This window comes from Micrasema longulum, unplaced genomic scaffold (genome assembly GCF_059751315.1).
Source record: "Micrasema longulum isolate JH-2025_06_02 unplaced genomic scaffold, ASM5975131v1 h1tg001461l, whole genome shotgun sequence".
Classification (NCBI taxonomy): Eukaryota; Metazoa; Arthropoda; class Insecta; order Trichoptera; family Brachycentridae; genus Micrasema; species Micrasema longulum.
Genome location: NW_028278647.1, coordinates 170,447 through 184,057, shown reverse-complemented (window position 1 = coordinate 184,057; position 13,611 = coordinate 170,447). Strand labels below are relative to the sequence as shown.

General features: G+C 32.2%; 1 protein-coding gene across 3 annotated transcripts in view; it reads left to right on the top strand.

The window, feature by feature from the left end:
• LOC148275319 (ubiquitin-conjugating enzyme E2Q-like protein 1) overlaps nt 1-13,611 on the top strand; it is a 119,621-nt gene that overhangs the window by 61,025 nt on the left and 44,985 nt on the right. The window lies entirely within an intron of this gene.

Here is a 13,611-nt window from a genome sequence, read left to right as displayed (position 1 = left end):
CTTTACAAAAGAAATAAATATGTAAAAATTATACGGAATTTAAGGAAATAATCTAATTGGGATCCAGAGAGAACGAATGTTGTTTGTAAACATTCAAATAAAATATTAAAAAATATGCTTTAAAAATAACATTCTCCCAATTTTTTATCGTCTTTTACTACACAGAGGCGGACTTATCTCAACTCGATTACCTTATTCCGGACTTTTACCTGAGAACAGCCATCGAATCGAAAACACTCGTCCTGGGTTCTGATTCTATTTCACATATAGAACTGAATTTTCCGTCCGCCTGGGCACAAATTTAAACACAAAAAAAACACAGAATATTTATTTTATATTTCTTTACTATATTTTTTCACTTTCTTGATTCTTGCAACTCACATGCTGTGGACAGTTATGAAGGATTACTGGGCCAGTTCCATTTTTTTTGTATGTAACTATGTAAGTAGTATCGGTTATCTGTCATTGTTTCTATAATAAATACATAAACATAAATAAAGAATAAAGTAGTGAAATGAAGACACAGCGAGCAAATATCAAATCGATCCTCTTTTATTTTCATAACTTGGTGATGTATTCCTATTTTTGTCAACCCTGTTGCAATGGGCGAGTCATCGAACTGGATCACACAAGGGTCTCGGTTTCTGTAGCACAAAAATACTCAAATATACATAATATAAATGTGTAAGTTGTTGGTTATTCCATAACTTGGCTGAATATTTTGTTTGTTTATTGAACCTCAACCCATCTGGGCCTAAGGGGGGGTATCTAATCTATTTTTTTCAATAACATTTTTGTTAATTGTACTGCTTTCATTTTTTGCATAATCTATCCCATTAAAATATTTATGATCACTGTTTTTGGGAAGGCCAACAAAACCAGTACCGAAAATACAATTTCTTATGATTTATGTACACATTAGACTATAAAAAATAGTCTTTTCGCTAACTGTTCCCTCAATTATAACATTGTCAGTTCAAAATACGGCTTTATTTGTGGGAATCTGGCTTTCAAATTATTGAGTTTGTTAGAAACATGGGATCTTTTACTTGAGTATTGCGTTGGCAATCTCCAAAAAATATTTGATTATTTCACTATTGTTTCTTAACATAATTAGTTACATATTAAATATAGGTTATAATAAAAACTTGTAGCATAAAAAAAAGATGTAGCTGTTATCAAAATAAAGTAAGATGAATTTTGCCGGATTCGCAAATAGTACCTTCATATATTGACTAATTTAGCACGTTGGGATATTCATAAATTATTGTAAATCTGACTATCTCCGCTTTATTTCCATTAATATATTATGGGCATTACTTATAAACTTGATATAAAGTTACGCCTAGGCAAAGTAGTAGAATACGGATGGAAATACCATCCTTATTATAGTGGATAGTAAGAATGGTATTCCCATTCCTATTCTACCACTGTTCCTAGGCATAAATTTATGCCAGGTTTATAAGTAATTCCCTGTGTTTCTTTACAACCTAAAAAAATGTTATTAGGTAGGCATGTACACAAAACAAAGTATGTACAAGGAACAAAATATTTGATTTGCAAATTTAAGATCATGTATCAATTATTGAAGTATCTTTATTTGTTTCATAAAATCTAATAGTGCAGTATTTCAAAATGATAAAATGGATTCAGCAGATGAAAAAAAAAGTTGTACATGAAACTAAAGCTAATCTATCACAAACTGTAAAATTGTATACAATACGATTTGTTACAAAATATGCAACTCGCTTTTCGCGTTTATTTCAAGGTTAATAACAGAAAAGTGACTCTAACGTCATTGTTTCGACATGATTTTATTTCGTCAATGCCAGCTTAACCCGAATCGAAATGAAGACATCTAATTTCTAAATCCTTCAGTCCATAAAACCTCGTAAAAAACTGCCGGCTGCATTAAGTCCTAATTCGATGTCGTGTCACTGAGACATAATATGATTATTTCACTGCAATTTGCTGTTCTTTCTCAAACCGGATTTTAAAATTTATTTTATCTTTGCCATCTACCGACTGCAGACGATTCACGTAGTAAAGTCGTCGTCAGATAAGAATGCCTACTTTAACACGTCTTTTACACTGCGACCACTATGTGCGCGTAGGCATTCTTATCTGGCGGGCCTATACAGCTTTACCTCTCATTTTATCAGAATTTAATTGTGCTCAAGCAGTTGAACAAACAGAAATTTCTAAAAGAATATCCAAAATAGGTGGCGTAATTTTTTTTATTTAACTTCCTGTACATAATATGTATTTGTACGTTAGGGGGCTTATTGCCACATGACATTTTCTTCTAACCAACCAATAAAATAAAAGGTGCTATTTACATAATTTGAGTTTCAAAATGTCATCATTATTCCATGTCCACTCCCTAGTTGGAGCGTATGGTATCCACAAAGAGCCTCCACGCATCTCTATCGGCTACCAACTCCTTTGCGTCCTTCCAAGTCAGGTGCACGTCCCGAAGTTCTGACATAAACTGCCGACAAACAGTTAGCAGTGGACGTCCAGGACGTCGAGAACCTGATGCCTTGTAAAGTAGGAAAGCGTGGTTAAGGCTCTCAGGAGGCATCCGCAGTATATGGCTTGGCCAACCGTATCGCCTCCGCTTGACGACAGTTGTCACCGACATTTCAAAATGTATTTGTGAGAAAATAAACCAAATAGATACACAAATAGAAATATCGATATTTGTTCAAAAAATATTGAAATTAATCTTAGAGTTATAACCTAATGGAGTCTCCTATACGGAGAAATACCATTCTATGATTATTGACCACGAAGTTAGCTACAGATTACAGCAATACAACGGGCCGCAGGTACTTGTGTTGAGAATTGCAAGCGCTAACCGAAACTTTCCATTCTACGTTTGTTGTTTAACTAAAACCAAACCGAAAATTTGGAACTTCTATGCAATAGAGCTTAAGGGCTTCTCTAGAGAATTATAACTTTAAGATATCAATACTAGTTTTCAATGGAAAGGGGGAAGAAATAGAGGGGCAAGGAGGAGAAATTAAGGAAAAGAAGGATGACATTTTTCGGCCGTGATTTAAACATTGATACTGTAGAAAAACTTTGATAGAAGATGGGAGATGATTCCACAATCAAGCAACATGGAAAAAAAAAAATTTTACTTTTACTAAAAAATTTACGACTCAACTCCTCACCCCCAAAGTCCTGTGTTTAGTTAGAGCGCTAATAAACTCAAGTTTTTTTAGGCACAATTTAGCTCTTTGGTCCTTGTATAGGTACATGAACGGTGCTATGCGAAAATGCGTTAAGACGCAGCAACCTCAAACTGAGATAATTGATGTAATAAATCTGGCGCATTTTTCAAAAATACAATAAATTGTTCCGCTTCGCTGTTCAGTTTAACATATAAAAAGTACTTTATAGAACAAAAACAGGTGATAATTTATTTTATATTTATTATTTTTATGTATAAAAATTTAACGAAAAAGTGGGATAACGTATTTTTACGGAACATCTTTGTAATAACAATAACGAAAAAATGCTTCAAACAATGTTATATCCCAAAAAGAAAATTGAGATATTTATCTTTTTTTTAAATGTAAAATTATCAATTTTGTAAATATTTTATTGCGATGGGAAATTTTGAGTAAAAAAATTTTTTCATTGAAATAAAAGCTTCATGTTCTAATCCAGACGTTGGGATCTTCCAATATGAATTACAAAAAGTTAGTTGATGTTTGTAATAAACGAAACATGTCGGCAATTAAGGCAAATAAAAAGGTATTTTGCAGAGTTAATATATTTTTGCTATATTGTTATCATGTTAGCCACATATTGATCATAATTCGCAACAATACGTTAAGCATCTCAAAACAGTGTTACGTTGTTTTTAATTCAGTTGCATGGTTTTTGGTTAACACATCCATGTATTATAGAAAATTTGTAACTATAAATTCATTAAACTATATTTTCAAAGTAAGAATATCACTTTTGGATCATGATTCTGACTTTTACTCATTTTTTCGATTTTGTGGCTTGACACATTTTTGTATAATGCCATCCACATAATAATATCTTATGCCCACATCCCAGCTGGAGAATATGGTGTTAATAAATAGTCTCCAGACAAAAGTTTTTCGGAAACATTTTTCTAGTTTTATTATTATTAAAGGCCAAAGATTTGATATTCTCTGCTCGTATAATAAACATTATAGTCCTTCATACATTAAATGTATAAACAGGTGTGTTTGTTTATAAATGGAATATTTACCTTTTTGAGCATTGACTTTCGTGAATCTCAGCTAAACTTCTCGATTTAACAGCCCATTTATGAAGACTTTATTTACTTTTAGTTGGGATTTACATAATTCATAAGACCAAAAGGTCAAAGGAAGGTTGTCCCTTAACCAAATGCCTATGCTAATTTGATTTGAAGTGAAAATGTTGATTTAAGAAAATGGCATTTTGATTCCACCGGAAAAATAATTGTATCCTATTTTTGAGGACTTATTTTTATTTACGTTAAACACTAATAAAACCAGCCAATGACGGGTTAAAGCCCTGTAGATGCCTAGACTTATATATTACCTTCTCTTAAATGTTCTTCATCTCTGTTGTAATATGTTAATGTTAACAGCTCCCCAGGGAGTTGAATCCAGTCCTTGTCTACAAAAATTTGGACAAACTCAAAATATTGTTGATAAATCCACCTGGTCCGTGAAGAAGTATGGAAATTGAAAAAAAAAAAAAATTCAGGCGTTGCCTAGTATGCAGATGAAATAATTCAATTAAATGAACCTCACCCGCATAAATAAAGGTTTCAGGTCTTTAACTTGACAAACATCAACAGATAAAAGAATTGATGGAATGTAGATCTTCAAATATGGGCAGAATGGGGAATGTTACACAGTGTGTAAAGTGGCAACTTAAACCAGCCAATGACAGGTCATAAACCCTGTAGATGCCTAGACTTCTAGTCATTTAATCTTTATAATATGTACATAGTACATACATACATTAAGATCCCAAATATATTATATTATTTTGTGTAAAGGTTTATGTTCGTAACTACATAATACTTATGGAGTATATTTATTTTTATTGAGAGTATTTAATTATTATATAATATGTTATTTCTTTTATTTGGAATCTCATTTTTAATTGTTATATTTTATCTTGAGGTGATTTTAACACATGTACAGCCTAAAAGGCCATAATAGGTTAGTGAATGTGTTAACAAATACAATTTGAAATAAATCAACGTAGGTATATAATATAGGCGAAATTAAGTATATACTCTATTTACTGAGGTAAACCGATTAATATATTTATATGAACTTCTAACTATCCAGGAAAGAGGGAAGCGAATAATTTAAGAAATTAATATTACGTAAATCGGAAAAAAATATTCAATTTACTTATTTGGCGAACGCCACATTAGACATATGATTTATTCTAAATTTGTTGCAACAGAGAGCCAAATTTTTTTTGAGAAGGGATTATGGATGTTTAGGCATTTACAGGGCTTATGACCTGTCGTTGGCCGGTTTATGTGGCCACTTTGAACACTGTTTTACGTTCACCATTGCTATGTTTAAACATACACATTTCTTCAACTCTTCCACCTGTTGCCTTTTGTGAAGTAAAAGAACTGAAACCTTTATCATATGGGTGATATTCATCCGGCTTAACCATTTTATCTACAAGGCAATGCCTGAAAACAATTTTCCAATTTTTACACTTCTTCTTTTACCTTTTAATTTAGCTTTCGTAAATTTTCAGCATTTAGAATTTTTTTATTTTTGTTTTCTAAAATTGCCAAAATTTTATTCAGAAATATGGTGAACTTTCTTATAATTTATTAATAAAAAAACGAAAGATTTAATTTTTACCAAAAATATTCAAGACATTATTTTAAGCCCATTGACAGCAGAAAAATGTTCCAGATTTTTCTCGAAAAAATATTTCTCGCCTTTATTCAAAAGAACGTAATTGCTAAATATACCTTGGTAAATTAATTATATTTGGATTTTGATAATTATTTTTAATCACGTCGAACTGTTTAAAAATATTTCCAACTCTGGAGCCGGGAAATCCCCAATAGCTTTTGAGAAATTAATTATAACGCTCTTGACATTTGTTTTACGAGATTGTAAGTCTACAAAATTACGGTCTTCAACGAGATGATTCGAGTTTTATGTTCTTCTAGAGTAGGTTTGTGCCATATTACATACTATAATTGCTCTTTGAAAGGACTTTGTCATATAACTTTGAAAGAGTTTGTACAAATTTATAGTCATAGATACAACCAACCAGAATAATAAAATTGCATTGATGTTGGTTTTACTACCTCGTTTTACTATTCTCCCTTAAATTACTTACCTGTACAAATGTAATTAAATACGCTTTGTAATTTTATGTGTATTACTATTTGCTTACTTACATTACATCATTTAATTTATTATTTTTAGTTTTTAGTAAGCCTATTAATAGTACCTAAGATTGTTTTACGTACCAACTAATACACCTAGCCTCATTATTTGTGCAGTAGATCTAACAAATAGACAATACTAATATGTAATACTACTACCATCACGCCATTTTCCCGTAGGGGTAGACAAAGAGGATGGATCGCCACGCACGTATATCCTGACATACATTCCTAGCTCGTTCCACATTCATACGTCTCGTCATACTTGCCCTACGGTTATGTATACTTTTGACATGACCAGACTTGAGATTTTGGTTTATCTGATCATGCCCCGCCTTTCTTGGTCGCCCTTGTCATACCTTACCATTAATCGCCATATATATCTGTTTTACCATTATTTCGTCATCCATTCGCTATGTTTCTTTTTCACTGAAAAAATATTCTAGTTTGTGAAGAACAAAAGATATACTCGTATCATGCTCGGTAGGTCCATATATTGGATGGAGCCAAAACTTCCCCAAAAATTTGACCTCTAAATAATCGGTATCTTTTTTTTATTTCATAACCTTTTTTATTTGAGTTACCCCATGTAATACTTTGTTTTACTGCGATCAATCATCGACCAATTACAGCGCGAATTCACCAGTAATGCGGATGCATGTACTCGCGAACCAATATGCTAACAACATCGATGTCTTTAACGTGAGTGTTTATAACATAAATATGTCACTGCTTTAAACCTTTAACTGCATTTCATAAGCTTATTTTTTTTAAAATTGTTTTTTATTATTATTATTTTTTTTAAAAACCAATTTAACTTCTAAACACAGTTCTATATTTTACTTCTTTATATTGTATTTTTTAAAATTTATGTTGTTTACACACTCATCTTTTTATTTTTATACCAACTGAACTTCTAAACAGTGTTCTATCTTTTATTGCTTTATATTGTATTTTTTAAATTTTATGTTGTTTATATACTCATTTTTTATATAACTTCTATGTATGTAAAAACCTTATGGGCGTAAAAATTAATGACAATAAATAAATAAAAATAAAATCAGCCATAAGTTAACTAATCTTTTAAATAACTACAAGAAACATTTTGTAATTGGTTTGAATTAATCCTTGTGATGCGAGATGGGTTCAATGTTCATTCATTAAAAACTTCAAATAAATTGTGACAACACCACACACGCAGTTATGCGTGGGGTGGTATAAAATGTCTGTATTAGTAGACCTTTGTCTGATGCTGGAATATGGAGAGTGTTTTAGTTCCTTTAAGGTGATCTCTCCGTACAGAATTTTACAAGTCCGCGCACGCGCAAATAGAGATCTTTAGTATCTGTGGAACCAATCTAAAAAACACATCCAGGTTTATTTTCCATGTATTGTGACGGTTTTATAACAAATTTAGCGCTTAAATCGGTTGACACGATGGCATTATAATATTAAACTATGAAATGAAACTCTTTCATGCTAAAATTGCTTTTAAGTTTATTTCAAAGCGCATAATTTGAATGTCTGTGTTAGTAGGAGGCACAAATTTTACCTATGTATGTACCTAGTACCGAGTGACTGCTACCCTAATCGGAAACCTCGCCGCACGCTCCTGATATATATATTTATATACAAAATATAAATCCTGACGATGAGGTAGTAACGTCGAAACCGATCGACGTATGACTCTAAATTAAAGTGACTGATGTATGGGAGCGAAGTACGAAATTGGAAAAACAAGGATGAAAGTAGACTGAATGCTGTCGAAATGCGATCTATCAGGCGAATGTGTGGTAAAACTATGTACGATAGGTGCACAAATGTCAAGATCCATACATTATGTAAGGCTGAGTTAGGCGTAAGTTGGACATGTAGGGCGAATGGACAGCAAAAGAACGGCTAAAATGATTTATGACGCGAATGTTGATGGATGCAGAAAACGAGGAAGACCAAGAAGGCTCGGCAAATCTAACAAATACTTAAAGATAGACATGTCAAAAATTGAAATAATCGACGTGCGTGCATGAGAAGATGTATAAATGTAGAAAAACCGAGGTATGTATGCAAAGGCAGAGTGATATGGCGTTCTATTTTCTCTACCTACCCTTATGGGGAAACGGCGTAATGGTTTATTTGTTTAACAAACAAAAAAGTGTACAATATCATATCATCATCATTTTCGCATCCGCACCCTGTAGTGCATAGAGCACTGAATCGGTGCATCAAATGCAGGGTATTGAGATCATCTGTTACATAAAAGTATTTTTATCAGTCTTGCGCTTGAGGTTCTCCCAGAACAACGTAATATTGCAGTTTAAACAACCTTTAAAATCAACATTATTTCACGTCCACTCGCCCAGGACCTCGAGAATGGCGGGCGAACGCGTACTTCTTTACAACAAGGCGGACATATCTACACTCGATTTCTTTATTTATTACCCGAAATTATTACCTGAAAGCAGTCATCGAGTCGAAAACACTTGTCTAGGATTCTTGTTGTAAAGTATTTCACACACAGATTGTAAACTCCATCTCCCTGGATACATTTACTAATTAGTATATTTATCCAGGTAGATGCAGCCTAGTGTAGAGGTATTAATATTGTACTATGCTAGATAGTAGCTATTTGTTAGTTCATATAAAACATATCATTAAGTGAATTTAATGGATTTAACGGATTTAACGGATTTAACCTCAAGGAATAAATAAACAAAATAATTTAAGTTACTTACAACTTTTGGTTTATTACACACGAAAATACAGAGATTACACAAATAATATTTTAGAGTGAATTTGAATACTGGTGAAGACAGAGAAGGGCGAGTGACGTGTTACGCGCCCTTACTTAGGTCCATTGGGCACTGCGGCCATAGACAAAAACTTATCCTCGTCTCTCACTCTCTGGTCCCCACACTAGTAACAGAAATGAAAATACTCGTATATATATGTGTGTGAATGTATATGTACCAAAATGTGTATACGAGTAAGTTTATATTGTATTAGTCTGTGCTCTCTATTAATCTGTTAACTGTTATCATATATTGGAATGTAATTGCCAAGCTTGGAACGGGGTATGTACCCTTGTTAGCTGGGCAAAGTGAACGTAAAATAGTATTTTTGATAAAAGGTGTAAATAATTAAAATTAAATTAATATAAATATAAACTTTACATTCACAGTCTGGTTCCTAGTCATATTTTTAAAAATAATTAGACACATAAATATTTGCGTTCTTACGTTACCCAAATATTTCCACTTTGGGCACTTTTTAAATGAGTTATCAATAAATCACTATTAAAAATGCGAAATCAAGTTGAGGTAGAGTGGGGTTCGAACCTCGGACCTTTGACCACAACCCGATTCATCTTATTTTTAAAAAGCGTATTACGCTGCCATTGGTCAGTAAATATCGTATTACGGCTCTAAATTGCACTTTCGTTTGGCAAATAAAGGTAAATATTTAGGAGGAAATCCAGCCCGTCTACAAACATTTGTACATACTCAAAACATTGTTTTACCTTTTTAAAACTAATTATATAAATTAATTTCACAAATTTGCATAAAATAATGTCATTAAGATGAGGAAGTTCGGTGTTTTTTTTTCAATTTGTTAATAGACAATGAAACTAAGCTTAAATTTTGTTTTTAAAATTTTTGTGTATCGTATTTTTGAAATTACTTCGCGTTTGACGTCTCAAGTTCTCTTCCCCTTCGTCTCGATGAGTTCTGCTAATTGATCAGTTGATTGACCGTAAACCGGAAATCTATCACAACTCTCTATCCATGGGTTAATTTGGAAAAGCTAGTGACATCATGTAAAGTAGTTCGTTTTTATTAAAACCTTTTTTTTTTCATGCATTTTTAGAAATTTCGCCGTACAATTAAATGCTCCAATTTTTACCGCGCGCAAGAATATATTTTTTATATCCAATCCCCATAGGGTTGAACTTCTTCACTGTCAATAATATTTCAAACTGACGCAGATTTCTGTTATAAATTACTGAGCTTATCCCCTTTCAGAATAAATGAGAATCGCATGAATAAAATAATGAACGGTTTTTCAATGAATATCGGCTGAATGAGCGGTAAAAGTCGAATACAAGTTAATCAATCTGATTCGATTTGTTTTATTAAACGGTTTCATTCGTGACACATGCCGGGCTGTATCGATCGCTGGAAAGGAGTCGCATCCCTTCATAGTCTCCATTCACCCTCACTGTCCCACCCCCTTCACACAACCACACCCCAACACCTCATCTCTTTACACATCAAGCCACTGGTTTTCAAACTTAACTACGTCCCCTTTAAGAAAACTAGTCTTGAAGCGTATTTTTCCTTTTTTACAACAGATCATGATGCTCGATCAAGTGGTAAATTATATACAACCCAAAGTTCTTAGTTTTTTCAGAAAAAAAATAACCCTTTCAGCCCAGGTGTTTATTAAAATATTTACGATTTTTCCCTTTTTTTTTTCTCTTGTATTTCTGAAAACTCAAAAGCCGCGAGTTTATTTTTTAATTACTGGAACCCCCAAGTGCGTCTCAGTTTTTTTTGTTTACGACGGTGTTCAGCATTACACAGAAAAGTTCGTTTTTAACTTTAACATCTGGCTTCTGGCTAGTTTGTTTATTTTGGAGAGAATTCCTGTCGTCCTTGTAAATGATATGTAAGGCAAGTTTTAAACATATTTTAGTGAAATTAAATTAAGTTGCTTAAATGGGCGTAAGGTTAAACTTTTAAATCAACTTTGTCGTTAAAAATGAACGTTAAATAATTTCCAAAAGATAAAATGTTTTTTTTTAACACAAAAAAAAAAATAATCTTTAGTACACACAGAATAATATATTTGTTTATCCACAGAAATTAATTTAGGTCTGAAAGGGCTAATTATTGTGATCGCATTATAATTCGAACTTAGAATAGGGAAATATCACATAATACGAATACCGATTTAAATATATGAAATGGATTTAGAATAATTAATTGTATTCTCAAAATCAATAAGGATATCGTGGAGAAATGTTTTCATGCGTTAATGTTAAAAAAAATAATAAAAATACGTTCGTAGAAAAACACGAAGCGTTTGGCCTTGGTTGTTGTGACGTCAAAATTCGTGATAATGTTCTAATTAAATTTCAATGGCCAAGAACAAATAAACATGAATCGTGACGTACTAAGGGTGTGGCCGAAGGAATGACCGTTTTTTCGGGAATTCAAAATTACAAATTTGAAAATATCTTTCATGCTACTAATAATTAGCAAAAAAAAATATTTACCGGACAGTATGACCTTTATTTCTTTGAAAATGTAAAAAACAAAATGTGATATTTACCTATTACGCCAGCGAGGTTCCCTATGTTTCGTTATAAACTGACAAATTGTCGAATTAATAAATGTATATAATATACAAATAATAAAAAAGATAAACAAATTATTTGTTGATAAAATAATCGAATTCGTCATTTACTAACTAAAAACACTAGTTTCACTATCAAATCACCTCTTGGTGGTAAATTATCTGGACTTAGAAACGTAAATTCATATTTATTTTCTCGTATCATAAATTCGTCAATCAATCAATTTTAGCAATTTTTTAGAGATATCCTTACGCTTGTTTTATATTTATATCGAAGTTGAAGTAAAATAGACGGCGGTTAATAATTTTAAAATATTATCAATATTGATAGGTATTGCAATAGAGATGAAGAACATTTTTGAGAGGGTAATATTGAAGTCTTATCATTTTAGTTTATGAACCGTCTTATATTTGACTTAAACTAGTCTATGATATTAACATATTGCAACAAAGATGAAGAACATTTTAGAGAAGGTAATATAGAAGTCTGGGCATCTACAGGGCTTATGACCTGTCATTGGCTGGTTTAAGTGGCCACTTTACACACTGTGTAACATTCACCATTCTACCCATATTTTTGCATCTACATTCCTTCAATTCTTTCATTTGTTGATGCCAATGATTGTTCAATGATTAATTTCAATGTTAATACCAAGAGTTATTCTATTCTTAAAAATGTTGTTAATTTCTTTTGTAATATTTATATCGCTTTGTACATTTATTTTATAAATCATGATGAAGGCTCGCAAGTACAAAAACATAATATAATTATTTTATTTAAGTACAAGTATATATAATTGTACCGTATAAATTATTTGAATCGACTGCTTTCTTTATAATTTAAAAACTCTCTTTTTTCGCTATAAATCTGCATTGTCAAAAGACGGATTCTTTCAATTTATTGTTTCTTTACAATTTAATGTAAATAATATATATTCTGGTAATGAGCCTTAAGAGGATAGACGGCGTCTGGGAATTTTAATGAATGGGTATTTGAAATTTGTTTTTCTGTCACTTTCTCGCAAATGCCTCCCCGGTACCGTGCGAAAAAGACAACTGCACGTCTGACTGATTTTTCCTAGCTAAAAGCGACGTTTCGTTGCCCCGTTTTTCGCACCCCAAAACTGAACCGATTTTGTGTTTTTTTAAGAAAAGGTGTTAGAATGAAATTTTCTGCGTCAGTCCCTTTTCCGGTTTCCAAAATTGTTTATCATATTTGTATACCGTACGTCCAAAGACGGCAGATTAAACTGGGCTTTTTTTTGGGTTTTTGGATGGTCTTAACTCCTAAAAGAAACAATTTATCAAAAAAAAAAAACGATAGTGACACGACAATGGTAAATATCTTTAGTGTGTAAAAAACCCTCTACTCTAGTACCTGTTATGCGGATGACCAACAAATCTATTTCTACTGCTCTCCTCAAGATATAAACAATTTAAAAAATCGTGTGTCTCAATGCATCCAAACCGTCAACAACTGGATGTCATCAAACAGACTCAAACTCAATCCATCTAAAACTGAGCTTCTATTGACAGCGACAAAAAAGCGACAACACCTTTTAGACCGATCTCCAATTTCAATCACAGGTTGTGATCTTACCCCTAGTATAAATGTTTAACTACTGAGTGTTCATTTAGATTCAGATCTTCTTCTTCATACTCAGGTCAATAAAACGATAAGTGCTGGTTTCATTCATCTCCGACAGATCAAATCCGTGCGGAGAAATATTCCTAAAGATGCAACTAAAGCTCTTGTAAATGCTTGTCGTTTCGCGTCTAGATTACTGTAATGGAATATACGCAAATCTCCCAAAATATAAAACTAATTAACTTCAATCTGT